Source organism: Talpa occidentalis, unplaced genomic scaffold (assembly GCF_014898055.3).
Source record: "Talpa occidentalis isolate TD23 unplaced genomic scaffold, MPIMG_talOcc4v2.1 talOcc4.2, whole genome shotgun sequence".
Lineage (NCBI taxonomy): Eukaryota > Metazoa > Chordata > Mammalia > Eulipotyphla > Talpidae > Talpa > Talpa occidentalis.
The window spans coordinates 4934514-4962509 of record NW_023602073.1 but is presented as its reverse complement, the minus strand read 5'-3'; the positions used below and the strand labels follow the sequence as shown (position 1 = coordinate 4962509).

Here is a 27996-nt window from a genome sequence, read left to right as displayed (position 1 = left end):
ATTGGGTTTAGGGCCTACCTGGAGAGTCCACTCCAAACCTCTCATCCAAAATCCTTCATTTAATCTCATCTTTTGCCATAGAAGGTGATATTTGCAGGTTCCAGGGGGTGGGAAGTGAATATATCTTTGGCACATGGTGGGCGTTGTGTCTGCCTACCAGGGTGACTGACAGACAAACCATGGTTATTTAGACTTGAGTATTTGCCAGACATTCTCATGGAAATGAACAAAGTGTGCCGATCACTTCAAGAAGAGCAACTGACATTTTTATTATCAAGTACAAAATTTGAGCTTTCATGTACAAAGTAGAATTCTAGAAAACTTGTATTTACCACCACGAGCTTGACAGTTTCTCAATACTCGAGTGTTTTGCTGGAGAGATTACTGGTGATTTGAATATACTGGATTTAAAAATATCTATCTCTCTATCTATCTATTATCTATATATCGATAATATATATAGATATAGATAAATATATCTATAGATATTGATAGATAAATATATCTATGTATCGATTGATTGATAGAAAGATAGAAAGATATATTAACTTATAAATATATTAATATATATTTGTTATTAATATATAATATATCAATATATTGATATAATATATAATAAAATAAATAATGATATATTTATTAAAATCAATGTATATTTATTAATACGCATATATTTGTTGTATATATTTGTTATATATTATATATAATATATTTATATATATATTTGTTAATAAAATGTGTCCCATTAGGATGTTCTACATAACTCCATGAACCAATATTCCCCAAGTGGTCAATGATTGATGCTATAAAATTATGAGTATAGAAATATCCCATTCACAGTGCAAGGTATGGGGCCAGCATCTGAGGAGCTGGGACCCTATGCCTCTGGTTCACATGCAGTGTGTTGTAAGCCAGTGTTACCATAATTAAAAAAACAACAACAACCAAACAACAGAACAAAACAAAGTGCAAAATAGACCCATTAATTTTCATACAACAGAATGTGAAAGGTTGATCTACAAAGTTTCAGATTCCACATTACAAGTAACTTTTAAAAAAATGATTTTTTTTTTTTACTAACCTAGCTTGGGTTAGTAAAGTGGAATGTCCTCAATAATTTAAAAAGACTATAAAATTCTCCTTTCTTTCCCTAATGCAGTCTCTGTAAGGCTGGATTTTCTTCATGTTTTAGCCAAAACAACATATCATAAAGACCGACTGAAGGTAGAAGCAGATATGAAAATCTAGCTGTTTTCTAGTAAGACAGACTTTAAAGGAATTTGCAAGAATATACAGCATTGCCACTGTTCTCATCATTTTTTTCCATTTTGAAAACCATAGTTATTTTTCTTAAACTCAGCCTTTAAATGATAACATATGATAGTTCTTATGAAATGATTTAAGAAATAATTTCAGATATTCTCCAGTTTATATTATGATGAAACTGATAGATACAATCAGCAAAACAAAAACTCCTTGGGGACCTTAATAAATTTTAAGTATGTGAAATGGTCCTGAAACCAGAAAGCTTGAAAATTTCAGTCCTAGGAGTTTGGAAAGTACTGGGAGGTTGAGGATGTGGGGCTTGATGGACTCTGGGGTGTGGGTAGAGGCCTGCAAACCTGTCAAGTGACAGAGACCAGGACGGGAGGACAGACAGAGCCCAGTGTAACTGGGGAGGGTGGACCAGGCCAGCTTGGTGGGTCAGAGGTTCAGGCTTGCGATGCAGTGGGAAGCAAGTTCCAGGCTAGCATGGGGGCAGGTCCTGAAGGGCAGGGAATCAGGCACTCAGGATCCGGATCCATCCTGGGCAGCAGGAAGGCGCTGGTGGTTCTGGGGGTGGAGGGCGCTGTGCAGTGTGACATTCTGCAGGTGCAGCCGAGTGTCTGTCCTTAGGCTGTTGCTGTGATTCAGGCGTGAGGCCAAGAGGAGAACCGTGAAAATATGAAAATATATAAGATCGAACACGTGCATCAGGCGTTTTATGGAAAAAAGCAACGTCCAGGCTGTACAATGATAAAGAGTGTGAATGACAGCAATCGTGAGACAAAGATAGAGTGACGGGTGAATTGGGAAGGAAATTCTGTGGGGACTACACTTGAGGGGGAGACAAAAAAGCAAACATTGTTTAAAAATGAACAATGATGTAAAATATATATATATATATAAATAATAAAGTAACAATTATTTCCTGCATAAAAGCAGTGATAGGAGCTTTGAAGCTATCTTTTCAACTTTCAGACCACCAAAAGAAATTCCGTTTATTCCCGACTCATCCCTCTTCTTTAATGCTACAGAATACTTTCGTTGAATGCCCATCGATGTGCAAGCTTCTTGGATACAACCTCAGTTCCACTCTTTGGCACACATGGCACAATTTACCCTGCATCGATGAGCAGTAGCTATACCAGAATTCAAGCTTTACGCTCTGGTCTAGAAGTATGGTAGAACCAGGAGGGTTTCCTGAGGGAGGAAGGAGTTTCTTAGAAAACAAAGCACCTCCCAGAGAAGAAAAGGCGGGTCCAGTGCTTTCAGGAGAGTGAGGTCATGTGTGTGGTCTAAGGATGCTGTTACCTTGCCAGGGACACGACTGTGGAACCCAGGCATGTACTCTCCTATTGTTCTCTAGTTCTCCAGCAATGTCGTGTGCCAAAGCCTTCTAGGTGACCAGTCACCCCTTAACTAAATCCCCCCTGAAGAGGGTACTGTCCTTGCAATGCTTCTCTCCTGGCTGCTGTGTCATCACTTTCTCCCAATTCTCGCCTTACCTCGAAGGACAACTTTCTTGATCTCCCTTCAAGGTTCCTCTTCTCCCTAATCCTTAACCTGTTGTTGTTTCTGGAAATTTTGTCCTTGCTTTCTTTCCTACTCTCTCTGCATGGTTTCCCTAAGTGATCTCACTTCATGCTTTCATTATTAGGACATAAATTCCACGTGGGTTGAGAAACTATCGTCTTTGCCCCAGATGAGTACCTCATACATTGTGGGTGCTCAAAAAATATCCAGTGTATGAAAACTCATTCACAGGCAAAATCTAAAGGAAACCTGGCTGCCAGGAGCCCAGTTTCGCCAATGAATATTCAAAAGAAACATAACTTTGATGTCACAAAAGAGCGCTTGTACATGCAGATAGCTGCAGCCATTCTGGAAGGCAAAATGGCAACTTTTGGTGAAAATAATTATGTGGCTGTGTAATCACTCTCCTGATTGTCCACCCAAGGGGAAAACATCTCCACTGGGGCCACAAAGAATCTGAATAATATGTTTGTTCTAGTATTATTTGTGATAAAGCGAGTTGGAGGAGATCTAGATGTCCTTCATTGGGTGTGTTAAATAAAATGTGGCAGAGGCACCAAGGTGAGACTCTGGAGTAGGTGGAAGCAACTAGGTAAACACTGATGCATATGTCAACCTTGCATATGTGCCGTGGAATGAGGTAAGAAACAGACTAATGATGGTATAATGTCACTTATGTAAATTAAAATATGTGCACAGAGCTGCTGAAAGCTATAAGAGCCTTGGTTTAGGGGTTGGTTGTATAGGGGTGCATGTCCATGTGTGTAAATTCCACAAGCTGTATAATTAAGTTTATTTCTCTTTACTCTGTAGCTCTACAGCAATAAAAAAAACACATGAGCACAAAATAACATACATAATGCAAGAACACTTACTAAAAAAAAAGACTGTACCTCAAGGGCCTCCCCAGGGGCGCTGCGGTTGAGCACTGGGCTGTGAAGCTGCCCGCAGCCTTCGCAGCACCGGTTTGATCCCTGGTTCCATCCCCAGTCCCCGGCAAGGGTCCCACATGGTGCGCAGACCTCTCCTGCTGTGCCCGCTGCTCCCCTCAGCAGTGTATTTCGTCAGTCTGCCTGTTCTGCTCCCCGCTCTGTCTCTGGTGAATTCTCTCACCCTCCCATGCTTCTGACTGTACCCAATGCTTGTTTAAATAAGTAAGTAAATAAGTTAATTAATTAATTGAAAAAAAAGACTATACCTCAAACACATTAGAAACTTGCTTGTGGCAGGGAGGGTGAGAATAGGAGGGATGAATAAATGAAATAGCTAATTTTGAAAGCAAAATAAATTCAGCTTTACACAAACCATGATGACAATTTGCCATAGACCCGAAAGTAGGAGACCCCCTTCTATTTGAGCTAATTATCTGTCAGTCTATTTACCTACAGAATATTCTACACTCAAGGCATCCACTGTCACATTTAAGTGAATGGTTTGCAAAACATGATCTACAGCCCTACTTTCCCACACCAATCCTACATCTCCACTTGCCTTTTAGGCAAGCCTACCCTTATCTGGATGCTTTTGCTATTGTATCTTGAACTCTAACCAAAACCCTTTACCTTCCTTTGGAAATGGCCTGTCCCAGCATATTGGAATCATCGTGACAAAAAGTACTGTGCCTTTCTCCAAGTTTTAATGTGGAGCAGCAGTTTAGACAAACAGCACTGACTACAGGGGACCTTATTAGAAATATGGGGTCTCAGACCCCACCCCAGATGGACCGAATCACAACTTTCCTTTTAACAAGATCCAAGGTGATTGATTCATTTGCCCATTAAAACTTGAGAAGTCTGTTTCTTATTCATTTTGTTAACCTTGCTGAGATGATGATTGGGGAGAAATAAGTGGGGACCCCTTCTGGGTGTCTGAAGTGGGGTCAGAGACACACTCTATTCAGAGATTATGTGCCAGGGGGTGTTAGATGGAGAGTAAGGCATCCAGAGTTCTAGCCTCTTCTTCCAGGAGTGACCTTGAAGGGACGACTTACTCCTTATTGTGCATCTCAATAGCACTCTGTGTTAACAATGCACTTCACCATCTATTTATTAGTGATTCTCTCTCAAACTCTCTGCATCATCTTTACAAGCAATAAATCGTACTGGATTTCCTTTGTAACCCATAAGCGGTTGATAAATTGTAAACAAATGGGTTGAAAAGGTAACAGCAGAAAAGTGTTTCAATTTCCCTTCATCCATCCTCCATGCATCACTTAGAGAGAAACCAAGTGCTCACAGGCTTCATTGTACTTCCAGAATATATTTCTAAACAGAGGAAAAGAGAGACAAACTTTATATTCCATGATCGAAACCATTAGTTTAATAACTGTGGGTAGGTTCGATGAGGTGGTCTGTCAATCCAAAGACACTGGCTGAGCTGAAGTCCAATGTCAACAAAATTAAGCTACTGCCTTCCATCCTCCGACTCTGCACACCACTTTGGAGCGGCTGCATTCGCACAGGGATTAAGTATATTATGCATTAGCTTATGAGTTGCCTCAGTAAGAGTTTGACAAGAAATAACATGGTGAATATGTAGTCTGATTTTCCTTCTGTATAAACCGTTTCTTGAAACAAATTCCTCCTGGTCCAGATTAAGAGCAGAAGGCAAGTATAAATGCCCCCTTCAACTGTGTGCATTTATCTTTGGGCATCTTTTATTTATTTTTATTTATTTATTTTTTAAGATTTATTTATTTATTTATACAAGCACTGGGTACAGTCAGAAATGCGGGAGGGTGAGAGGATTCACCAGAGCCAGAGTGGGGAACAGAACAGGCAGACTGACGAAATACACTGCTGAGGGGAGCAGCGGGAGGCAGGAGAGGTCTGCGCGCCATGTGGGACCCTCCTCCGGTGGCCGGGGAGCAGCCGGAGACAACTTTTGGGAAGTTAACAAATAGCTCCTAGGCTGGTAATAAATTGGTTGCCCTGAATATGATGACCTCACACTTGTCTTTCTCTACACGGGGCAGCTGCACTAGCTCAGCGTTAGGTGATTCAAATGGGCTTTAAGTTTAGTTAATTAAAAGGAACTTGAAAAGGGAGCTGGAAAAGCAGGACTAGAAAATTGAAAAGGACCGTTTGGTCCATGTCCATTCATTACTTGAAAAACAAAAGTTGTCTCTTCTCTTGTTATCTCTTGTCTACTTATTCCCTATTGATGTAAAGCAGATTTGTTGAATTTAGAGGATGCTCCATTTCGCATCGGGGTGTATGTATAGTGTTTTCCTGCTAAGCTGCTACCATCACTTGGCCGTGTTTGTCTCTAGTGGACTTGGTGGCTGCACTGAGCTACCCTTGCAAAAAAGTTCTATTCTAGACATGATATCAAAGCCTCTTCAGTTGAAAAATAGCATCTGCTTCTCCAAAATATCTTCGTTGTATTGCCAAAAAGAGTTCCTGAAAGTGCCTCCAGACCCAGCTTGGGGGTTCCATAGAAGCCCAAGTAACAATGTCCACTCTTAGGTGATTCTGACTCCTAGGACAGGTGAGGCTTGACACGAAATTGGAAGAGTTGCAGAGCTGTGAATAATGTTTAAACAGATAAACTGCCTTAGGTAAGAACAGCTATCAGCAACTCAAGTGCACTTGGAATTCTCACCAAAGAAAGGGCCATAGGTTTCCTCCTAACTTTATAAGGATTAACTTGAGATCACATGTAGTCCAACAGGGAAAAAAAAAAAAAACAACAAAATTTGTTTTCTTTTTGTCTGTAGTTTTCAAATAATTTCAGTATTGAATGAAGACTTTCTTATATATTTGCTGTTGATCCACCAGAAAATTCAGGAATCAAGTCTCCCTCTAGCCTCATACAAATGCTCCATTAAATAGGGCAGATATGAACAAAACAGAGAGGCTAGAGGCCTGAAAGTTTTGAACCAACAAGTCAACTCCAACTTGGGGGCACAAGTGGAAACTGACTTTGTTTAACCCCGATAAAGACAACCACACAGCTGTGGGCAGGAGAAGGAAATTCACGTGATCAGGGGTTGCAACTTTATAAGGTTGCCATTATAAGGACATGAACTTGTCAAGAATATAAAATGCTGAGAAGTCTAGAACAATAAGGAGAATTTTATATCGATGGAATTTGGCAACTTGGTGGTTGATAATGACCTTGATAGAAAATGGTTTTCATGGAGCTGAGGAAATGGAAGCCAAATTTCAGTGGGTTGAGAATTAAATGGAAAGATGAGGTCATGGAGACGGTACATGAAGACGGAACTTTGAGGTGGTACCACAATTGGGATTTTTGTATAATTATGTCAGAAAACAAAAACCCCTCTCTTGGCTGTAGCACAAAATAATGGGCCTGGGTGTTTGCATTTGGACTACTCCACCTGTGACCTTGAGTTACTCCCTCTCTTCTGACCTTCAGTTCTTCAGCCAAGATGAAGGACTGTAGGAAATGATCTCTGGCACGTTCAAGGTTTTATATCCCACACAGCAGATGGTCCACTTGTTCATGGAAGTTTACAACTAACCAGAGAGAGAATATGTGCACACAATAAAAGCTGTCAATGCAAGGCCATGCATTTCAGGTGTCAACTGACAAGCACAGGCATTAATTTATGTCTGACCAAGGTGCTCTGCTTGTAAGGCAAATCCTCACATTACCTTTCATCCTCCTGTAAATGTGAATGCCTTCCCTTTCTCCTCATAGCCAAAATTCTAGAATATTAGTCTTCATGTACCGTCTCCATGACCTCATCTTTCCATTTAATTCTCAACCCACTGAAATTTGGCTTCCATTTCCTCAGCTCCATGAAAACCATTTTCTATCAAGGTCATTATCAACCACCAAGTTGCCAAATTCCATCGATATAAAATTCTCCTTATTGTTCTAGACTTCTCGGCATTTTATATTCTTGACAAGTTCATGTCCTTATAATGGCTGCCCTTCTTTTTCCCAAGACCTCATTTTCCCCAATTTTCCTCTTTCCTTACCAAGTGCTTCTTCTCACTTCCCTTTATGGATGCCTGTCTCCTTCCCATCCTCTAAAAGATACATGTACCCCCTTGAGCTTTGTTCTGGGCCCTGGTTGCACAAGCTCCCTTTCTAGACCATAGCTTTTAACACCTCAGACTTACTGCCGATTCTCCAGTCTTTCTCTCTAACTGGGAACTCTCCATCCTACTGTTGACTGGGTCATTTATCTGAATGTCTCATGGGCACCTCAAAATTATATCCAAAATTCGGCTAGAAACTTTCCCCCCAAATGTTTCACCTTCCTAAAGTCAGTTTCTAACTGTTGCTGAAGGTAAAAATTTGGGAGTTGCCATGGATTCCATTACCTCATCCTGCCACCCACATCTAATCCATTGTCAAGAGCTAGTAATTCTGCTGTCAGCTGGTCCCCTCCTCTCTACCTCCTCCCCACCCTGTCCTGGTTCAGCTCTTGTTGTCGCTGGAAACTTGGCAGGATCCCCTCCAACTGTCTCCAGTCTCAGCCTTACTCTTCATGTCATCTTTTCCACTGACACCAGCGGATCCTTTCTTATTTCCAAATGTGATTATGTCACTGTCTGTTCAGTATTCTCTGCTGTACTGAGCTCTAGCTGATGCGGTGCATGCTGATAGGGTTAGGAGTCAGTCTGCAACTTACTTTGAAATCCACCAGAAAAATAAGGTGAATTGATGGATGAATCAAGTGAGTGATTAAATGAGTAGATGTGTGATAAACTAGATTACTCAATGTCCCTTCCTTCTCTGCTCTCTCTTGCTGGTAATTGTTAAGCGAATGCAAGTATCAGCTTATAAAGACAGTTAAGCTTCTCTGGAGCTGGACCACGTGATGCACCTTGGTATCCATCATGGTTCTTAACATAGGTCTGTGTCAAAGGAACTTTCCTGACAATATTTTGGCACAAAGGAATAGAGGCTACCACTTCTATTTTATTTATTTATTTTTTGTTTCGATTCAAAATAACGACAGGGAATAACAGAGAAGGAATCAAAATATATCATGGAAACATATCATACTTTCATTTAAACATGTGTTAAAAAATTACTGATTGAAATCCCCCTTTGAGGCATTAAGAGTTCATCTACATACCAGAAAGCTATTTTTCTTCATATATGAGATTAAAACAGCAATAACCTTGAGGCAGTTTTCATTTGGGGAGTCCAAGGATAGATAATTTTGTCAATAGTGAGCTGTTAACACTGAGTCCGGTAGATATTTAGAGGGAATTCACTAGAACTACACTGTGAAACACCACCTGGGTTTCATGCTCTGGAATCAACAATGTGACCATTTCACAATGAAGCCTTTTGGTGATCTGAAGAAATAAACACTTTTGGATGGTGTCCAGGACACCTTTCTATATATAAAATACTGCCCTTTAGGAATACGGTAAAGGACCTGAGTAAAGTTAAACATTTCTTTTGCAAATAACTCAATGCTAGGGATATTTCTAATACCTAAAAATAAGAAAGGATTTATTCCACATTGTGCACTTTGGTTGTAGTCTGGAACTATTTTGTCACAAGAAATCGGAACCAAGCATATCCTAGTTCCAAGCATAACTTGGCATTATTTTATTATATGTGGTTCCAATTTCTTGGAGTAAAATCAGTCCAATTTGTTTCCCATGAATCCAATTCAGGGTAATCTTTCCAAAGGAGTTTGGCATCAGGGAGAACACTCAGGAATGCATGTGGTTAGGGGTGTTGCAAAGGGGAATTGGTCATTAATACTGAATTCCTCCTCGTGCACACCCTGAAGTTGAGATTCATTTTTCATCTCGACCTGACTTTCCAATCCTTTCTGACTTCATGGAAATGCCTCTTCAGGCGTCTCAAAATACGTAAACCAAAAAGCAAAACCAAAAACAAGAGAACCCCCCTCACCCCGATTTTTCATATCTGCATAAAATATGTGCCGTAGGAAGATTTGGGGGAAATGCTATGAAGCAAGTCTTCTTATGAGGATGTAGACAAAGATATACTTTTACCAAATGTCAAAATTATGTTGTCAAAGTTGATGTGCAATGCCACAAAAGTGAATTTATTGCATAGATTTCCATGGTAGCGGTTCTCTGTGGAAACGAGTATATTTGGTTAGGGAAATAGTTTGCAATCAAAGTATTATTGCTTTGGGGGCAAGAGTAATACAGCAGCAAAACATGCTGATAAATTTTTAGTTACTTACCGCTTTGTTAATGGAGGTTATGTGTGTTACAGCAGCCACCATCGCTTGCCTTCTGTTCAGAACTTCAGCATCCTGGAACTGAAAAGAAAATTTAGAGTAGGCAGGACCAGAGCAAAACCAAGGATTCATGGAGCTTCTAAATATCTAGCTCTACCAATCGTGTCTGAGGTTTGGCGACCAGAGGAGAATGAGGAACATGAAAACTACTCTTCCACTCTGGTTAGCACTGCCAGTCTTTACCTTGTGTAGGGTAAGGTAAAAAAGTAGCAGGCTTTTCTGCCCTCCTGCCATTAGGATGGGTAATGGCTCTGTGGTCCTGAATGCATGCCTGCTGGCGGGCTCCTGGGGTGGGGTGTGGGCATACGTAAGTGGGTGCTCCTGGGCTGAGATTAGGCTTATAAAGAGGCATCAGAGAGTGAAAGGAGCAGAGAAGCAGAGGCCACGAGAGAGAGCGTCAAAGAGCCCAAAGAGAGTGAAGATTCGCCAGGGGCTGGGAGGCCTCCCAGCTCCCCCTGCACCCCTGCCTGCTGTGTATCTGGTAAACCCCAATAAAAGCCGCCACTGAGGGCTCTAGGACTCCTCCTATACCCAGTCTGCATAAGGTCATAGAGATCCTGCACTGTGACTTTTCTGTCATTACACCTTGGTTACCAGACCATCTACACCTGAGCACCCCAAGTCTCCACATCAACTTCATGTTCCCACATCTGTTTGCTGCCTTAACTTTGAGCCTTTGAACTAACCAGATCATTTACTACTTGGATGGGGCTGGGCAAACCACTTCATGGACAGCAGCCTGTCTTGTCATCTGTAGAGATATAACAGGACTTACCTTTTAAAGATTATTATTGAAGGATTCATGGCATGCTGTTTAGCAGGTTCTCAATAGAGAGGGACTGTTATTGCTATGCTAATAAATTGCTATGCTAATACTAGTAAATTTGCTTTTCCTGTTATAGGGTGATGGTGGCAGTTTTCCCCACATGACCTGGGAGTGGGTAGGAATTTGGGGGGGGGGCAGAATTCAGCTAAGAAGATCAAGTCATTTTGAATTTTCCTAGGAAATCTAGAGGCTCCTTCTGGAAGACTCCTTTTCTGTCCAGATTTCCCCACTCGCAACTCTTGTGAGGTTGCGTGCACAGAACCAGGAGAAAAATCTCAGCTACAAACACAAAAGGGAGACGAGCTTTTATGGAAACCCCATTTAGGGAGGATACCAGCACCACTATTATAATGTTAAAGGAGTCCTTTATAGGTGAATCTCAGCCTTCTCAAGTCCCAGGTGGCCTCCCCAATCCCCTAGTTTTACTGTGATGGTTTGTCTTACCTGTCAACTTGGCTGGGCAACAGTAAGTATCCAGTTGTTCAATCCAGCACTCCTGTGGGTGCTGCTATGAGCTGTTTCGTAGATGTGGCTAGCATCTACTCAGCTGACTTCAACTAAAAGAGATTTCCCTTGATAATGTGGGTAGTCTTCATCAAATCAGCTGAAAAGCTTAACAGTGACAACAGGATTTTCAGAGAAGAAATTCTGGCTCAAGAGTCCGGCATCCAGTCCTGCCTGAGTGGACCGGTCTCTCGTGTAGATTTCAGACTAGTCAGCCTTAGAGTTGCAGGAGTCGATTCCCTAAAATCTTACTTTCTCTCTGTTTTTTCTTTCTGTAAGTCTCACCATCTCTCACTTTTGTCTCTGTCTTTCTCTATAGCACGAATAAAGAATCCTATTCTGTTTTTCAAGGAAACCTTGAATAATAAATAACTTCCCCACCCACCCACATACCTGCTACATTTCCTAGAAATGCCATGATCCAGAAGTGAAAGAGTTAAAGGCTGCCTGGCAGGCCTGCAGTGGGACCTGTTTCTCTTCTGATTGCTCAGTTTTCAGACCACAGGGCCCTGACCTCTTTTGGGGCGACTCTTGATGAGACTCTAAGAGGACCTTGGCCAGGAAGCCACTCAGGGCTGAGCTTATGGAAAGGCAGACTCCCCTTTCTTTTCGGCTTTTCTGGGTGTCTATCATCCTAGGCCTGGTGTTCTTTTTCTTTCTATGTCAAGGAGGTTTCAATTTCTTGCAAAAGAAATTGCGCTGCTGATAAACATTAGTTATGGAAAGGTTTTCTTTCAAACCCAAGGGAAGGAACAAGATAATTTCCCCTGGTTCAGAAAAGTCAGAGTAGAATAAAGCTTCTTGAAATATGAGCTTGATAAAAATAATATTGTCAGTATGAAATAAAAATGAGGACTTGGAGACAGTTTCATTCAAACTCACTTGATCATATATAATAAAGCCAAGAGAAGTCAGTGGGGGTGGGGGAGATTTTAACATGCTGAGCTGAATCAAGCCAAAGCTTTCCTTGCAACGCAGCTTTCTCTGGCAGGATGTTGGCAAACCACTTGGGTAAAGGCTATTTTGTTCCCCTCAGGGGTCTGAGGGGACAAAGGAGTCTGCTGGGCCCCTGGCTGGAATGAGTTCTGGTTCACTTTGCTCTCACCTACCCCACAAATAAACAAACAAAAAACATCGCTAATCCATGTTGCAGGGTCAGTTCCTAGAACACAGCCCATTTATACAGGTGAATCTGTGATAGCCACATCGGCCCACCTCCTAGGTTAGAGGATAAAGTCAGGTCACATTTCTTCCCATGTTCAAACCATAGTCGTTCTGAGAGCCTTGTTAGAGCCAGTGGGAAGAAACTCAGTGTTTCTTTAAGGGTTCCCCTTAGAATTTCTGGGTATCCCCAATGAATGCCAACTTGTCCCACAAATTCACCCACATTGGTTCTTCTGCTAAACTCTGCTGATCTTTCTCTCCATCACGGCATTTGCTGGGTTACACGCTCACTTGCTTTCTTTTTACTGCCACAGTGGGTTCCCTCAGGCTTAAAGGCCCTGAACTTGGCTTCTGTTGCTAATTTAGCTTCTAGCACATTCCCGCATATCTCTCCCCTGCTGCCCCCACATGTCTGTGGAGGTCTCTGGAGGTGCCTTCAGGGGACCCTCTGCACTAGAGGGTGGGCCCCTCGGACAAGGACCTACCTCACAAACAGTCGTCAGACTCCTTTGGCCTCAACTTGGCCTCACCCCAGTTTAGTGGCCACCCCGCCCTAAGATCTAATCAACGGATCGCCTCATTCTCACAGTGCTTATACCCCTCTAACTGCCTCTGCTGGATTCAGCTCTGCTCTAGGCTGAAGTCTCTCTCCCATATTGCAGAAGCGTCAGTAAAACCTGTCTTGCTGTTTTTAAACAAATGAGGGGTACAATTTCCCTTTGGCACCTTCCCTAAACCCAAAACACACTCCTTCTCTATGGTCCAAGAAGAAAGTGCCCACTTTCCCAACAAGGCAAGGTCAACCGACCATTTTAATGATGGGATTGGGGTCCACAGTCAGCTCACCCAGTGGCCTTTCCTCAGAGCTCAGAGGGAGTGACAGTGTGACCTGCCTTGGTGCCCGCTGCAGTAGCTGGCATTCACCACCTTCCCACCCCTCCCTCTCCTTTCTCACAGCAGCCTGCCCAGGCTCTATCTGCCCTTGTTCTGCCTAACACAATAGCCTCCAGGTTTGTTGCCCTCAAACTCACCCTCTGCAGACTTATCTGCTTCATGAGCTGTTGCTGCTGCGCCTTTGTGACTCCCCCATCTTTTTAAAAAAGTTTATTTATTTATGCATACAAGAGCTGGAATGTAGGCTACAGGTGCAGCAGGTGAGAAGATTCAACAGAGAGAGAGCGGGGAGCAGAACAGGCAGACTGGCTGAAATACACTGCTGAGGGGAGCAGCAGGTGAGACAAGAGAGGTCTGCTGTGCCATGTGGGTAGCTCCCTGGCAGGCCCGGGGATTGAACTCATGCTGCAGAGGCTGCAAATAGCCTCACAGTGCTGTGCTTAACCCCTTGGGTCACCAGGGAGGCCCGACTCCCCCATCTATGGATGGCCCTCTTCTGCCCACTTCCTGCCAGCTTTCAGCTTTCCACTCAGAAGAGCACTCTGGAATTGCCTGTGTTCCTTGCACCACTCTCCCGGAACACCTACGAGGAGCCACTCTTTATTAAGAGGCAGGGATGCTTGCAGAAGAAATACAAGACAATCTTTCCCTACCCTGGAGGTTCAGGCTGTTGTTGATTTTTTTTCCCCCTGTGCAGGTGACATTACAACTGAATATAGAGGAAGAAGGCTCTTTGGCCGCTGGGTGTGTGCTTCAAATTCCCAAAGCAGGCTCGGTGGGCTTTCTAGGGGAAGGAAGTATTGGCCAGTAGGCAACTTTGATTTTAGTCTCCTGCATCTGTAGTTTGTTATTCCAAGTTCTGGTTTAGACAGAACAATTTATGTCCTATTCTCCTGACTGTGGGTAATAACTGAGCACAGTGTTGTTACTTTTTTTTTTTTAAAGATTTATTTATTTTTGCATGCAAAAACTGGGGTACAGGCCAGAGGTGTGGGGGGTGAGAGGAGTCACCAGAGACAGAGTGGGGAGCAGAACAGGCAGACTGACAGAAATACACTGCTGAGGTGAGCAGCAGGCGAGTCAGGAGAGGTCTGCCGCACCATGTGGGTAGCTCCCTGGCCTGATATCAAACTCATGCTGCAGAGGCTGTGGATAGCTTCATAGGTTGTGTCTTAACCCCTTGAGCCGCCAGGGAGGCCCTGTAGTTACTTTTCTTTAGAGAGGCAAAGAGGAGCTGGTTGATTCATGTCAACATTCTTTCTGCACTATTTCAAGTTTCTTCGCTAAGTAGATCTGATGAGAAATTGAATGTTGAAAAGTTAGTTACAATTTTAAATATCTTCATACTAGGGCTAAAGATGAGACTGAACATTGGTGTGATTTCTGTTGTCTGTTGTAGGAATCTCCATTTCCTGGTGTTGAGAAAATATGATCTTAGAAGTCACAGGCAGGAGGTCTTTTTTAGTTCGAGTTAGCCTCTATTCATTCCCAATGTAGTGCTTGCACTCTCTAGCTCCCAGTGCAGTGGGAATATTTCTAGAACCTTTGTCTCTCCTGGCTTTTTTTTTTTTTTTTGGTGGGACCCTCGCCTGTGGCCGGGGATTGAACTGGCGCTGCAGAGGCTGCGAGCAGCCTTGCAACCCAGTGCTCAACCGCTGCGCCACCAGGGGAGGCCCTCTCTCCTGGCTTATAACTTTATCCCAATTCTACCTTTTTTCCTGGTTCACTGTCATCTCTGGTTAGTTGCCATAGCTAGAAACTGACTTTGTCTTTTCATTCCCTTACCCACAGACACTTTTATTAAGCTTTGATTATACCATGTGATGTGGCTAAAGATAGATGAGGCCATGTTCTCACTCTTGAATAAAACAGTAGTCAAAAAAAAAAAAATCAGGAAGATGAAATAATAGAAGTTTGATGAAGTGCACAGAAGAAGAGGCAGCAAATCCCTCTGGGGCACTCGGGGTGCCTTCCCAGAGGAGGCAACTTTTAGCCTGCAACTTTTGGCCTGTTTTCTAAACCAGGACATCCAATAGAGACGCCGTCTCCAAAGCCATTCCCAAGTCCGATTTGAGAAGCATCCAAACCTATTCAGAAGCATCTGGATCAAGCCCTCTTGGCATTGCGTGGGGAGTCTGAGCAGCAGACTTGCCCCCTGTGTTCACGCTAGCTGAGACTGTCTAGCTCTGAGGGTGGCTGCACGAAGATGTTAGTATTGAGGGTTTTTTCCTTGCACATGAGCTCAAGTTTCAAGCATGTCGATCCCACGGTGCCCTCTTCCGGAGCAGCCCTGACCCCTGTCCCGTGGGTGGGACCCCACTCCTGTCCTTGGCTCTTAACATCCATGGGCCTTTGGGCTTCTCTGGCGTGGAGGCCCCACGTCTGTCTATTTGGCCTGAAGGGTTTGCTCAGGCAAAGTTTCCAAGGAGCCATTCCATTCCGCCTTGGGCTTATGATCTTCCTACCTGGGAAGACCTATAAAATGCAACCAATGCCTCGTTAATTTTAAATGAATCTCCCCATGTAACCACTCATCTCTGACGGCCACAATTAACCTCCACTCCACACGCCTCTCCTCTCGTATTCAGCCGCCTGCCTCCTTCCCCATTTGCCCCCTCTTAACTCTCACCCTGGGAGTGTTGCGGGCAGTTCAGTAAAATTCCAGGGGCATCAAGTTTACGGTCCCTTCTTGCTGCAGCCCCTTGCACGCCCTCCCCCTTCTCATTCTGTGTGCGCTGCTTCCAGGCCGTCTAATAATGCTTTAAGCATGTCGAGTAATCAGACTTCCCCAGGCGGTCACTTTGACCTTGCAGCTTCCCCTCTACCTTTTTCCCTCTGACTCTCAGACTTGCATTTTCTGCTACAGGATGTGTGCGGGTCGCGGCTGACAGGACGGGCTTCGACGGCTGCGCCTTCCCCACAGCATGAAGGAGGAAATTCAAGACTTGGTCTTTTCTTCACTGCTTCGCTGGCTGCAGGGACCCTGCATTTCTCTGCTTGTCCTGGGTCCAGCTTCCTTTAGGTGAGTCCAGTGTCTGAACGTGTCACCTAGAGCTGACGGCGCCCTGTGGCCTGCAGGGAGAGACAGCGGTGCCTTTTCTTTTTCTGTTTTTACAATGGATTTCTTTATTTGTCTATATAATCAGCTTTGTCTTGCCTTCACTTACTCCCTGGAGGTTTTTAGTCCTCTGCGTGTCCATCCATCCATTCCGCTCGTGACCGTGGGCCCCTCCAGGAAGGTCTCCTTGCTCCAGTGTTATTTCCTCACCCCCCACAGCCTCCCCAGCTCACCCTGCAGAATGCATTTGGGGAAAGAGGCGCGCCATGGACAAGCTGCGGGTGTGATTTATATCTTGGACGGGAGGACCAGCTCAGGACCCGATGGGGTCAGGAGTGATGTGGGGGAGGGGTAATTATTTCCTCAGGTGGGGAGAGACATAGCAATTAAGATAGATGCAATAAGGCGTCTGGAGAAAAGCAATCATCTGAGAGCAGGGAGCCCGGCGTCTTGTTGTGGAACCTCAGCGTGTCCCGGCTCCCTGGGAGGCTTGGCGATGCTGCAAGGATGATGAAACCTTGGGCCTGAACTCCCCGCGTGCTGCAGGGACTAGTGCAGACAGACGCCTCCCCCAGGCCAGCCTCCCCAACCTGTTGGCAGGAAATGAGTTTCACATCCATTCTGAAATTATAGGAAAATAGTCTATATTATATTACAAGTTCATGTTATTTTTGCAAACTAGCTAAGGAATTCCTTGTCTGTTGCTCTTCCTCCTGCCCTGTGCTCGCTCTTGGTGTTCTTTCCCCTTCTCTCTGCACTCCCTGCTTTCATCTCAAACCCTCTCTTCTTCCCCACATCTTTGCTCATTTCCGCTCTCCCCTAAACACCTTGGTCCCAGCTAGGGACAGAAGGTGACATTCTACAGTCAGTGTGCAAAGGGGCTGAGGGCCCCCTGGAATTCCCTTGGCCCCCCTGGAATTCGCTTTTTACTGACTTTGCAAGTAATTTTCTGACTCTCTTTCTCAATTGCTTGGGTGGACCAACGCCATGCATCAGCGAGTTTGCTGGATTTAGCAAATAAAAATCTGGGGTGCCTTGTTACGTTTGAATATCAGATAAATAGCAAATAAAAATTGGAGTCCAAGGAGACCCACGCAATATTTGGGAAATGCTCATGCTAAGACATCCTTCCTCATTTACCTGTTATTCAAAGGTAACCGGGCACCCTGTGCTTTATCTGGCAACCTCGACGATCATCTAGGCCTGTGCGTGGTGTGCTGATGGGCGGTCGGTCATTACCCTTCCCTTTCTTAATAGAATTTAATTTCTTGATGGGGACAATCTATTTCTTTCCCTAGATATTTTGCTTTCTGCTCATCCTTAGCCTCAGCACAGATAACAGTCACGTGACCCTTCGCCCCCAGCCACAGGGTCCTGTGTCTGAGCTTCGGGTGACCAACTCAGCTAATGCAGCACAGGGGGACCCCCCACCCCATCTCCAAAGCCCCCATGCATTGAGCACCAACTTAGTGATGACCCTGTTCTTGGACTCTGGAGCAATCACCCTACGTGACATCTGCAGCAAGTCCCAGAGATTATTCCAACTCCGTGTAATATCCAAGACTCATAGTTTAAGTTGCTTGGCAAGACACACTGGACTTGATCTCTGGTTCAGTTTCAATTTTTCACTCTGTGAGGAGAATTGTAATCCACACTACTTTCTCTACAGTCACTTCCCTGGCTATACATAGGGTCCTAAATAATGGATTAAGGCCCAGTTCCCTGGAGGGGGTGTCCAGAAAGGAACCTGATTTAGAGGCCATGTCTGTCTTGGGGGGCAGATGAGCCTTGTGCTTTGGCATTGGACAGACCCGTTGCGATCAGACAAACTAAGACAACGTAAGAGAAGTTCTCCAGGTTTGGGGAGAAGGTTCATTGGTCTTAGTCCCTGGGAATGCATTACCTGGGGTGGGGGCTGTAGGAAAGAGGGGTGAGCTCTTCCCTCAGATGTCCTTTTGCTCTCCCACGCTTTCACTGTCTCCCAACCCTCCTGAAATCTCATTGACCTACGCTGGGTCAACGACTCTTCCCTGTCTGCTTATCTTCCAGTGTTCTTTTAGTTTTAATGCTTGATAACTCTCAGATGCCAGGATTTAATATTATTTTAAATCCTATCTCTGGCAAGGTTAGGTCGATTCATTCCGTGACTTAAAATTGTATTAACGTTTTCCTCATTTGTGTAAGTGCTGTCTTCCTGTAAGCCATAAAACCGAGCAGATTTCAAAGGCTATGGAACTACTTAAAAGGAAAAAGAAGCCAAAGAAGAGCTCAGTCTTTGTCCTTATCGTGGCACAAGTTTGTTTTCCTAATGGGGAATTTTCCAAGCACTCTTACTGCTGCGACTTTATGGAATAAATGTGGTGGAAAATAGCACACGTCCCATTCCGAATATCCTTTTTACTCTCTTCTGCTCCTCTGAGCTTTGCTTCTGAATACACAAAACCTGTATTTGTGACTGCCAAGAGGCCTTCTACTGGGAGGGAGAATGCATTGTAAATCATTCTTTCACAGCCAGTTAACAGGCAGTGTCTTTCTCACCAATAATTACGGTTTTGCTTGGAGTTGAGAAGGTTGTTTTTGGGGCAATAAATTGTGATGTCAGGTCTCCTTCAATCTCTTTGCTTGTGATTCCTGGGTCGGAAATTGGTGTTCTTAACAGTTGAACCTCTGCGGTCTCCAAGGCTTTGCAGCTGAAAATCTTGGAGTCATCTGAGAGAGAGAGAGAAAGAGAGAGAGGGAGGGAGGTGTTTTGTTTTCAACTTTGACGATAGAAGACTTGGAAGTTGGGGATGGTGACTTGATTTTTTTTTATTAAAATTATTTTATGTTAGAGAGTTTTACTGATTTTATTTTAAACTAATGAGAATGAAAAAAAATTAAGGTCAGGACCATGTGATTATTGTACTGACACTTTCTTTTGTGTGAGTGTTATAGAGCAACCCCGATATTAAACGGGTTCCTGGCTGTGGGTCCTCACCCGCGCGCTTACAAGGGACTTATGAATACTCCACTACAGACACACACAAAAGGTTAATAAAAGGTCTATTTACAAGAGAAAAGGAAATAAGGAAAATGTACAACTCAGGGAGAAAATAGGGAAATAAAGTCTTTAATGCGTCCTACCCGATCCGACGACCTGGAAACCCCAAAGTCACTCTCAGAGCTGACCGGACGCTGCTGCTGGCCAAGAGCCCAAAAATGGAGAGAGCCCCAAAGCCCTCGTGTCTGCCTTTTGTATCCACCTGGCTGCTTAACCCCACCCTCAGGTCCCAGCCACCTTCCCTTTGGTGGTGATGGGATTTGGAGTTCCCAGTGTCTTTGGCTTTGACCTGGGGTGGGGGTGGAGTCCACAAAGCCTATATGGAATTTGCTTTGGGACAGCCTTTTCCTCCTAACATGAGGGCCTTTGTACACATACACAACTCTTCTAAGAATCTCCCACACAAACACTCTGGGTCACCCTGTGTCACACTGGGAAAGTTCACAAGCAAGGAAATTCTTGGTAGAGTAAGAAAATCAAACCCCTTCAATGCATGGACATCATTAGTGGAAAACTTCATGCTCAACAGCACATTGAATTTTCCTCGGTTACGAGACTATCCGTTTAACATCGAAAATCACAGGTTATGAGAAAACCACGTGAACACTTAGAGGCATATCGTTTCACCAGCTTCTCTGTGCTTGATTTATGACGTTGTTATTCTGACCTCTTCAGGTGATCAGTTATGAGGAATCATTTGGTAACTTCTGCAAGAGAGCAAAGTCATTTCCCCAGATTCTGGGTGATCTCGGGTATTGTAACACCTGCTGTGAAGGGGCCAAGTCTTGTCCATGTCCAAGAGTGTGGCTTTGGGTCTTATTTCACAAGGGGGGGGGCGTGAGGGGGATCTTGTGCAAGTTCTAAGGCCATGGTGTTCCTTCCACAATCCGCTAACTTGACACTGAAGTCTGATCTATTTCTATTTGGTGTGCGGATGGGGCAGGACAGCTTGGGGACATTTTGAGCTGTATAATTTCCTGCTTAGGAAGCTCAGGGGCTTTAGAAGTGAGACAGGAGGGCTGTGAAATGAAGGGGTGCACTCTCCAATCAAACCTTCATCTGAGTGCTGGGTCTGCATTTTTCAGCTGTGACATCTGGTCCAAGTCACTCTCCCTTTAGTTTCCTCTTTTGCAAAATAGGCACAATCATATGTAGGACCAGCCTCACCCCGCTCCCCAAGAGAGGCTTTTCCCAAGACCAGAGTAGGCCTTTTCTATACTTATAACCTTGGTATGTGGAACTAAAGTCAACTGAGGCCCATGAGCCTCAGGAGCAATTGTTAACATTTCTTGAAGAATGCAGATGACCCAGATTTAGGGCATTTCAGAAAATACCTCTATATCTTACCTTAAATCAGGGCAAATGTCTAGAGGCAAGATTTTATCAAATCAAATCCTTTCCTTGTCATCATGTGATTCCCCCTCCATTCTCCCTGATACCCCAGCTCCCTCAGCATAGGATAGAACCCCCGATTTGTTCCATTTACTTTAGAACTCAGTGTCATGTAAATTCTCTATGCGAATGATAGTACATTTGGTCTTTTTCTCCTACTAATGATAGGAATTTGTAGTGCATATATGTTGGTCAGCCTCAGAAGAACCCAGAGGGGCAGGAATTTGCTCCTGTGCTCTGACAAAGGCAAACAATAACAGAGCTCTCTGTCTGCCTTCCAGATATTTTGGGAAGTTGCTGCTTCTCTCCCCTCCTCTGCTGTCACTTTGGTCTAAGTCACCATCCTACTGCATTTGCATTATTACATTAGCCTCCTGCCAGTCCCTCTTTTCTGGCCACATATATCACAGACTGAGTGAATCTTTAAAAAGGTGACCTCAAAACTCTCCTGTGCTTTCCAAGCTCCTTCAGAATGCCGTCAAAGTCCTTGCAGGGCTTAGAAAGTCCTGCTGGATTTGGCTCCTCGTTACTTCTCTGTCCTCACCTTCAAATGCTCTCGTCTTGATCCAGCCTCTTTGCTATTCTTAGAGCACAGAGAGTGTGTTCCTGGCTCAGGGAACTATGCTTGCAAGGAATGCTCTTCCCATATATCCGTTCCTGGGGTTAACACCTGCATTTTTTGCTCAAAATCACCTGGGCCGTGAGGTTCTCATTCTGCTTAATTTTTCCGTAATTTGCATTTCTCTCCAATATACACACCATGCACTCACTTTCCCTTTCCAAATCTGGAATGTAAGTTTCACCAGGGCTGGGTCTCCATCTGCCTTGTTTATTTCTGTATCCCCTGTACCTGGAACATCACCTGCTTAATTAATATTTGATAAATAAGTGACGAGAATCTGCCTCTTAACTTTAAGAAAATTAGTGATATAAATGCTTGAGACAGCACCTTACGTATGGTAAGAATGCAATAAATGTTGGCTGTTACTATTTTTACTGCAGAATTTAGTAATAAGAAGTTCACTCAGCGGTGGAAATTGGGATTTAACCATAGTGCATTGGCAGAGCAACTGGTGGGAAGAAACTCACTCAAACTTCTGTGTTGGAGCCTGGGTTATCTTCATAGTTCTCCCTTGATGTGATTTCTCATCTGCCATCCTTGTCTGCCATAATGCGTAAGAGATGAAGAAGAATAATAAAAGTGAACTCACAGGATGTATTCAAGTACTTGCCTCAAACTCTACAGGTATGTGGGCATAAGTAGGTGTCTTTAAGCTGGACAGTTGAGATTATATCGGTAGGTCTCCTTCTGCTTGAGGTCACAGGCGTGGGGGTTCATAGGAAGGAGTCATTGAGGAGGTGGGTCCTGTGTCCTATGTTCTGAGAGCCATGGATGGCTGCCATGTGTTGTATCAGTTACTGACCATGGCGTGACAAGGCTCCCCAAAGCCCCATGACTTAAAACAACCAGGATATATTCTTTCTCACAGTTCTGCACTTTCTGGTGTCCTTTAGGGCCTCTTATTGAGCATTCATCTGTTTGTTGGCTGGGCCTGAGCCATCCAGGAGTGTGGCCTGTCTGGGGCCTTCATACTGCCTGTGGCTTGGGAGGCCTTTGTTCTCTCTGTCTGGGAGGTCTCTTGACATTTAGCAATTGTGTAGCCTAACCTTCTTTACTTTGGTGACTGTCTTCCAAAAGTTGAGGCATGGAGATCTCCAAAGGCCTAAGGCAATAGGTCTCTGAAGGCCTAAGGCTATAGGTCACCAAATGCCTCTCTGTTGCATTCTATTGGTCAAAACAAGTCACAAGGGGAGGGTTGGAAGGCTCTTGCTGTGAAGAGTGGCATGCACATGTGCATACACAATTGGGAGGGGTGATTGGCTACCATCTTTGTAGACGATCTTCAACCTGCACTAAATAATGGCTCTTATCTTGCACTCCCCATGAATCTTGAATATCTATGGAGACTGGACTCCATGGCTCTAAGGTGAAAGAGTCAACAATTTCGGTACCCAAGTCTGTATAGAGGATCTTAACACCTGTTGTGAAGGGTACAGTCTTTCTCGCCTCTTATAAAAGGAAATCATTCATAATTATTGATTGTAAGTCAGTTGCTTGGGGCCTGCCTGCTCTGTGGTTAAGATTATTTTTTAGATATTTTAAGCATTTATCACCCACAGGTTAGGTGCTGGACACTGGCTGGGCTCTCTAACATATTTATGTCATTAAATTCTCATAGCAACCCCAGTGGAGATTTGGATGGTTCAAATGGAAATTAGTCACTGTCATTTTTTGAATATAGGATTCATTTACTTGGGGTTACCTGAATAACAAGGAGCAGAGATGAGCGTCAGCTTAAACTTCTTGGGCTGCAAGGAACATGCAAGCCGCTCAATACCACTCAACCTCTCTTATCTGGGTGAAGAAAGCCACAATGTGGAACAAAAATGGGGAAACACAATTTTAGGGTTTACTTAGTTGAAAAGAACCACGGGCCCGTTTAATATACACAGAAAGAAATTGGCATGCAGATGGACATTGGAAGCAGAGCTCTGTACACATATACTGGACAGGACTTTGTTTGGACTTTCTGGAACTTGTGGATTGAAATCTAAGTTTTGATTCTCTGGTAGATAATTAGTTAAAATTAGGTCTAGCAATACATGCAGAAAACTCCAAACAGCGGTGACTTAACTATGATAGATATTTATTTCTCTGTTATGATATGAAATCTGGGGAAGATTTTGCAGGGCCAGTGTGTCTGCTCTGGAAAAATCAAGAACTGGACTCTTATGCTTCTACTTATGGCCCAACAGGCTTGTAGGGTAGGGAAGAGGAAGGGAAAAGAAGAGACTGCTCTTTCCATTGCAATACTTCCCCGAAGTTGCACCCAACTTTTTTGCTTATATCCTATTGACCAGTCATAGTCACGAGCTGACAGACAGCCTTGGCGATGATGAGCTAATATTGGGGTTTCTATTGCAAAAGAAGCAAGTGCACCTGGTGGGGAATGCTAGACATTTCTGAGAGAGCAGATGTAGATTGTAGAGTGAGCATTTAAGCAACGTGTGAACTAATAAACGTTCAGAATAACTTATTAGCAATTAAAGGTAAAGCAGAAAGATATTTTCTCCTGAGGGCTTATTCACTTTAAGAGTAAGCTACATCAGTGTTGTCCTTTAAACTTAGTGTTTGGTGTAATATCATTGGGTGTTTAAATCTCAATGCTTTTGCAAAGTGCTCTCTTTTATAAAATAGAAACAGTCTGCTAGAGCATGGCAATGATCGCAAGTGGTCAGGTCACACAGCCACAGACATGCTGTCACTAGCTAATGACAACATACTCTAATCCCTGCCAGTAAGTAGGAAGAAACAAATCACTGTTTAGTAGTGGATTTGTCAACCGAAACCTACAAAGTGGAATTGTAATGTGTAATGATAGACCTTGCAATCACTAATGTTTGCAAAATAAGCAATGGTAGAACAGAAACTATGTCTTACATTTTACTTATTGCTGTGCGGGTCAAATCTAAAGGATGGATAGATTGCTTAGCCAATGAATCGGATTAATACCTTTCTAGACTGGCTTTATTTAACTTCCCTATGGATACCATAAGCTTGGAGGGGCTATATAAGAGTATGAGAAAACCTTCCTTGTTTTCTGTGCATTAAAATACAAACGAGGCTAACTGTTTAGCTCGACTTTGAAGTAGGAGTAGGATTTGGATAGTGGAGAGAAAAGGAGAGACGAGGTCCAGGTAGGGTCTTGGGGTTGGTAGACTGGCTGGAGCAGAAGGGAACTGTGGGAGATAACCATGGCTGGGTGGGGTCATGGGGAGGACCTCAGACTTGCACGTGCATTGGGAGACTTAATTTATCAGCAGTGAGGACCAATGGGCTACTTCAAAGCAGGTGAATGATGAGAGAAGCCCATGGACGAGGAATAAGGCATCTCAGAGATGGTTCACCCTCCTTGGGATGAGAACCTTAAAGCAGACAGAGGAAATCACCTGAGGAATAAGCTGAAGGGCCGAGGGCCATAGCAATCAAAATGGGGGCCATGTGGGGCTGGGGTGGGTGTGGGGGTGGTTGCTACTCCATTGTGCTTCAGAGAATCAAAGGCGAATGAAAAATGAGAAAATGCAATTGAAGGTGGTTAAGGAGGACTCTTGACATTGGGGAGCACTTGACTTCAGGGGTGCCCTGTGGTGTGGACCAGGCTGTGTGAGGTTTGGGGGGGAAATGTAGAGGTGGTGAGACCACCTCATCAACGTCTGGTGAGGATGGAGCTGAGGGTGTTCCAAGGGAACCCCCACACCCATATCCTGCGATGCGGAGAATTCCAGGGTCCAAGGCAGAAAGGCAGCAGCTGGAAAAAGGGCCAGAATAAAGATGTAGCTAAGAAATGGTCATGGGGGAAGTTTCTCAGGTGTTAAAAGTCTAACAGGGAGGTCTGGCTGTCCTTGAGGAGGAGAAAACGTCCCTTCCTTCTGGGGCTGGCAGGACCTGAGTGAGTTGGACACAATGAGCAGAGGCCCGAGCTGGAGCAAGTGTGGTAGGTCTGCGGGGCGCACGGGCTGGCAGGGGCGTGTGTGTGCAGGCCAGTAAGGCCGCAGAGAGGTCTATGCTGGGTGTGTCCACGATGGGGAGCAGAGCTTCACCAGGGCCCTTTGGTCCGGTGTTGGCGTGGGGTGCTGGCCTGTGGAGGTTGGTGATTGGCACACTGTACTCAGGAGGTAATGTGCAGCTTCCCACCCCCATTTCTTTAGAAAGGATTCCCACACCGGCCCTTTAGCAATCATTTTGTAAATGTCTCCAGGTGATCATTTTGTTGGCTAAGAACAGCTGGTGCAAGCAGGCTGCTCTCAGTCGCTGGACCCTGCTTCTGGGGCTCATGTGCTGTGCGAAGGAAGTAATGAAGTCCTAGGTGGGCAGGAGCAGTGGCAACATGTGGTTTGCCCCCACTTCGAGGTGCGCCCTCCCGGCTGCCTGCGTGTGGAATAGCTACAGACTCTTGTTATCCTTTTCATTTCATCGGAACCCTCGACCTGCAGCAGTCAAGAAGGCTTCAGGAGAAAGCCAAGCGCCTAGCCAGAGGCAAGGCTCTCTACTGCAGCATGGCTGTTAGGCTCCTGTGTCCTGACCAGAGGTGAGGGGTGCACTGGTGTCCCCACGGCACAGGTGTGGGGTCAGGGTATTTTATCCTGGCTTGCGACTGACGTCAGGAGCAAACACACAGGAGAGACACGGGAAGAAAACAATAGAAGGTGGAGCCTTCAGCTAAGTGCAGACACCTGTCCTCACCTCCCTGGCTCAGCTGCTCTCTTACCTGGAGAGAATCAAACAGAAGGTGTTTGTTTTTCAGGCCCTCATTAAATATTTCTCGGCCACACAGAGCAAACCTGCCGCAGGCAGATGGGTCAGAGTTCACGGCTTACTCAATGGGCGCCCTCTGTTCTGGAAACCAGCGCCGGTGCCAAGCTTGAGAAAAGTCCTCCCACAGTCCCCACTGGGGAGGAGCCTGCGCTAAGCTGGGCAAGCTGCTGCCACAGAAAATACCGATCCCCAAATGCAGCAGAGATTGCACGGGGGCCATGGGGCTCCAGAAGGAGACTTCACGGGGTGAGGGGCTGTTTGGTGCCAGCTTCACCTGGACTGTGCTGCAGACTTGATCCATGAGGGCTGCAGCTCCCCAGGGCTGAGGGCTGACCCAGCCCCATGTTCCTTAGTAACATGTAACTCCCCGCTTCACGCATCGTGTTCCATTTGCGTGGTCTCAAGGAATCCTGCGTTGTTCATCTGTGCAGCTAGAGGGTGGGTGTTAGAAACTGAGTCATGAGGTTAGTAAATGCCGCCCTTTTTCTTTTTTAACCCCCGTGTTTTATCCTCTTAGATCCTGGCTTGTTTTCACAAAGGGCAGCTTGAAGGCTCTTGGACAAGAGCTGCTTTTTACGCTACTTCTTGGAAGCCACGGGGTGAGATCCTGTCATGAAAGACAAGACACACGGTTAGGGGTTAGTGTTACCCAAGCCTTGGCCTCCATCTACTGGGTGACCTTAGCCCACTCACTCTGGAGGCAGAATGTGGCTGCTATCGTGGCCTGTGGATTCACAAGGTGACCTCTGCAAAGAGCTTGGCTCCTTGAGCAGAAAATCTTTCCACACAGTGTCCAGAGAAGGCTATGGGGTGCAAGTGTTCTCTTAGGGTCCACCAGAGCCCAGAGGCCTCATGCCTGGCAGCGCCTGAGTTCTAGTCTCAGGGTACAAAGCAGGGCACGAGACTGAGCTGCCTCCCCGCACCCACAGACTCAGTATTAGCTGCTCCCATATCACACCGACTCTGGATTTTGTGTCAGTGGACATTTAATTTGATTTATCTTGGTTTGGCTTAGGCCGGATGAAGTCAACTAACCAACAAATCCGCGATTGTTTCTAATGAGAAGAGGCTCAAAGGCTGGTCTCTGACCACTTAATTACCCTCAGTTGTAGGAAAAGCAAAGCCTGGATTGAATAGTGTATTTGCATGTCTGCACAGCGTCCCTTCTGTTCACAGTCTCCCCAAACTCTCAGAAGGCGCCTGCTACACAGCTCATCAGGTTTCAGGGGGCTTTTTTGACTTTGGCTAGCAAAGGGAGGTTCTTAAGAAACCTCAACTCTTTCTATTTTGGTTAGTTGTGACCTCTGTTCAGTAGCGGCTGGGTCTGTCCTGCTACATTTTGAATTCTGTATTTGCCTCTCCTGTCCAGCTGATGCTCAGGTGTCAGCACTATTGCTGGCACTCAGACTTGACCCAGGAGAATACCAGGTTAAATAACTTTGGCTGCCTAGAGACCACCTCTCAGCTGAACAAGGAGGGTGCCACATGGACCAGGTTTCTGGGAGACTCTCTTCTCCACAAACTGGAAGAATTATTTCAGGGTCTTTTCTATAATCTATATCATGGATTGAATCTAACATCAGCCTGTCTTTTCCAAGTAACATCAGTGAGTTAATGTTCGGAGAACAGAGTCCTGTCGCCTTGCTGATGCCGCTCCCTGCAGTCTGGCCCTGAGATGGTGGAGATCTTTGGGGTCTCCTGACATCACCTCAACAGTGCTGGCAACTCCCAG

General features: G+C 44.8%; 1 long non-coding RNA gene across 6 annotated transcripts in view; it reads left to right on the top strand.

Moving 5' to 3' along the window:
- Positions 1 to 27996, top strand: part of LOC119251654 (uncharacterized) — a 240956-nt gene that overhangs the window by 55125 nt on the left and 157835 nt on the right. For all 6 annotated transcript variants that reach the window (XR_008552991.1, XR_008552987.1, XR_008552990.1 and 3 more), the window contains exon 2: positions 16264 to 16419. This is a non-coding gene — a long non-coding RNA (uncharacterized LOC119251654). The remainder of the gene's footprint in view (positions 1 to 16263; positions 16420 to 27996) is intronic.